Source organism: Bradysia coprophila, chromosome IV (assembly GCF_014529535.1).
Source record: "Bradysia coprophila strain Holo2 chromosome IV, BU_Bcop_v1, whole genome shotgun sequence".
NCBI classification, from domain to species: Eukaryota; Metazoa; Arthropoda; class Insecta; order Diptera; family Sciaridae; genus Bradysia; species Bradysia coprophila.
Window position 1 is genome coordinate 7,911,753 of NC_050738.1, and position 4,354 is coordinate 7,916,106.

Sequence of the window (4,354 nt, forward strand, 5' to 3'; positions counted from 1 at the left end):
AATTTTATTTCGCTTCTTCGAAATAAGTCCGGTCCCTGTTTCTTTGTTTCGATTTACTAATTATTTTAAAAGCGCACGTAAAACTGAAGGAAATGTTTAAATCATGGAGATACAGTCGATGTCAGTAAAATTGAGAAATTAATTTGCTTCAGCTGTTTTTCAGTTGGTCGACTGAACTTTATACGGTTTTACCACTGCCACGCTTGTGCGTGTAACTATTTCACACGTAGAAGCATTTTTTGTTTGTATGAGTGGACCAGCTGAAAAACATTTGCAGCAAATTCATCTCTCAATTTCTCTGATATCGACTAAAACGTTTAAGAATCATATCGAGAAATCTTCAGGCGTTTTTTTAACTTTGGGAACAAGCGGTCTCCGATTTTAATGAGGTATAGCTCGTTGAATTCGTCTTTTAATTCAAGGAACCACGTATCTTTCTCTTTTTCTAAAAAAAATTGTTTTCTGTGAAAAGAGCTCAAGAGTAAAGACATGTCAGAGGGTACCGAAAACAGTTTTTCGGCAAAAGAAGAAATTATTTTAAATTGTTGTAATGTTGTACGAATGTCGGCCTTGGAAAGACCTACAGGTAGAGTATACGCACTGCTTGGTGCGAATACATCCACGAGAGTTATGACTAAAAATATGGTGAATGTTCGGAGAGTCCGGATTCTCTTCGTTGTTCCACGGAACTGAGTATGGGGTGTTGTAGCTGGCCTCACCCACTATCGTTGCACATATAAATGAACCCAGTACTTTTGTGCTGCAAGCCCACAGATGTGAGAAAAATCATTAAATTTCACGTTCAATTGATGCATGCGTATGCATGGTCTTTTTTTCGCTGGTTTACTGGTGGCTTTACTTTTCATCACGAGTGACACGAGTCACACGATGTGGTTATAATCACATCACATCTAGTGACGAAAACAACCTCTTTTCGCAACTTGTTGCATAAATTTCTATTATGCACCCCGAGATCATATTGTTCGAAAACTGCAAACTTTAGATCCCTCTGTTGCATAAAACGGTGTATGAATCTCGGTGCGAAGTACTTCATTATGCTCACGCAGTGTATTATTTTTACACACCTAGAGCTTGATCTAGAACCTAATAAAGTACTTCGCACATTGAATAAGTATTTCTATGTCGTTTCGTTATAGCAATGGACGTTTTATCGCATTAGTTCTGATGTAGATTTTTAGCTATCTGTCTTGAATGTCTTATCTTAGGCAATCGTTGTGCATGCAAAGGAAAAGTTGCTAAAATCAAACGATACAAATACGACACTAGCGTTATAAAGAGTTTTTGGCAAAGGATTGATTTTGCTGTCTTTGTGTCGTAAAAGAAATATTGTTCGTTAATTGTATTGAAAAATGTTGCTTTACGCACAGGAATGTGTTGCCAAACTCTTATTGAAAATCTCACATCTAAACTATTTTAACATAACTATTTTTATAACATCAGTTCCTATCTCTACTAATTTGTCATTTAACTAGATGTCCTAATAATATAGAAAAATGAAATTTACCTCTATATGTAGATACAATTACGCATTGTATTATTTGATATTAATATCGGAATTTCGGTTACACTAACGAAAATTAATAATCATAGTTTATAGCAACAAAAACCAGAATTATAAATTATGGGCGTTAATATACAATGAATAAAAGCAGATCGTACAAACATTATAATATAACATACAAGTACCGTGCTCGTACTTACAGCAAAAGATATTTTATTTATAAATCTATACGTTAACGATAACTCACTCTAATTTAGTAAAAACGAACGAGATGGAAAATAAATACAAAAAATAAAATAAAAAATAAAAACAAAAATAAACCGTAAAAAAATAGAGCATCAAAGTTATTTCTCTTTGATTTACATACAAAAAATATTGTAACACAGAACACGTAGGTGTAATGAACTATGATTACCTTGCAAGAAGTTAATAATGTGTATCAAGTCCGTCGTCTGTAAAAGATCGTCGATGTCTTTTGTTTACGTACAAATTTAGAATAAATTTGTTGCTAGTTTACGTTGGTGTCACAAATATATTTATGACGTTTCGATTAAATTAATGTTCTGGTAATACAATATAATTAGTGAAACATACATTTTGTCACTGAATCGGTTCACCGTTTCTTGAAGAGAAACACAAAGTTTCTGTTCCCGTAATTGCATAAAGCTTTTATCACCAAAATTACTCACAAATCACCGATCAAACGTAACGAAAAATGTTTTCCAATTTAGTATATTCTTCACGCTTTCATTTAGTAAATAGTTCAAAAATTGATCAAAGTGCTGTTTGTTTCAGTATAAAATCAAAACCCAACGATCGCAATGAAAATACTCAACTGGTCTATGCACAAGTTTTACGCGATCTGTATTCGTCAGATGGTAAAGGTTTACTGAATTGAAATCATGAAGTCTTATTTCTCTGTACCACCTGAATAACTATTCAATGTCGTGTGGTACCTCTTATATGTAACAAAATAAGATTATTGAAGAGGTATTTGCGAAAAACGATCCTTAACCATTTTATAGTGTTATGGTAAATAGAAATAATTTAATTCAGCTAGAGAGATTCGAACATTGTGTTTACAGGAAAAACGGATTACATAACGCTTTTTTAAGATGCAATGGGCCAATTGAAATGCAGCTGCAAGCATTACGGTTGTGAAAAAAATATTCTTTAATTCGAATTATTGACTATATTTTTCGTCTTTATTGAGTTGTTTAATAATGTGAGATGAGGTTGAAAACAAAAAATTTAAATGGAAATTATTATGCCGTAAAATATCGAGTGAAACCTTAAGACACGTAAATGATATCAATAAAAAAAAATTGTTAATACCTTCGCCGAACATCCTCAATTCAAAAATAATGGTCTAGTATTTAAAACGAATTAAATTAATTAATTTTTATTCAACGTAGCTGCCATACGCCTTCTCTTAGTTTACTTATTTTAGTGTAACTAAATAAGTTTTATTAGAATGGCAGATTTTCAGATTCAATTGAATCTGCAACCATTTCTCTTAACACTTTTTATAAGAGTCCATCAATTTTTAATTACATTCCTGAAAAGAAGCTCATTTGATAGATTAAATTTGACTTGATGATAGCATAGAATGGGAATAAATCGTAAATTTTAATAAAAGAAAAACGTTTCCCTGAGTAACGTGATTTTACTTCAGAAAAGAGAGTAATAGTGGCATACCTTCAGCTCAGCATACAAACCCCACACTCTTCAAAACAACGATTTTCCGCACAATTATGTAGTTGTTTTGACCTCTTAAGAGCGGCGAAAATGAATTGTTGCAGGCTGCAACTTGCAGCTCATAGGAGGTAATATTGTTTAATTTGTGGGTGGAAAATTTCCACTAGAAATAATAACATTTACCAGATGAACGTGGACAAACATGAAGGCGAAGAATCAAAATCTACTATTTGCATCCGTTTGTTGTTTTCGCAATTCCGGGACATGATGAACATTGAAATGGAAACTCATTCGAAATTTTATTTTCACTTGATCATTGATCAACTATTGAATATATTTCAAAAACCATGTGTTTTACTTCTTTCCAAATATAGACTTGATCAGGGTCCTTCGGAAACAGGAACTTGTGGGACTTGCAATAAAACAACTTTCTATCAGAATGAATGTTCTGTATTAACTATTGACTTGTTCACTTGTACAGCCATCTATTGGCAATGAATTGAATAATCGTAAATCTAACCGAACCAAATACAATGAGACCACAGTGTGGTGAATAAACTTTCGGCAGTGATGCCAGCTTAATTATTACCTGAACGAACACCATCGATTTTCTCTCTATGGTGCTGGAAATATCCAGGTGTCACGATAAAATACTCACATCGGATACTCAGTAGATCTTACTGTTATTTGTATAAATAGATTCGAACTGCGGGATAGCCTTTGAAAAAGCTAAATCTGTTATAGCTCATTAACCTGTTACAGGCGGCAAGCATATGACCAGTATTATTATTGGCTCATTTACTTCCATCGATCAATGTATTCTCAATCGATTGATTTCAAATCGTGAACTTCAATTTTTTTAACATGCATTTTATATATAAAGGATCATATTACCCACATTCATTATTTTTGTCGTCGTTACCAATAACAGATGATTTTTTTCCCTTAAATTTCGGGATCAACAACGCCAAAAGTTTTAAAAGCAAGTGGAGTGAACTCGTAGTGTTGCTTCGGGTCCAGGTGATTGTTGAGCTTCGCTCGCTCTGCTTGGTCTGCCGCGGATACACATTCAACTGATGTCAAACCGTCTGGTCTTTTGACATAACGACGTGAGAGTCGATAAGGTTCAAGGTC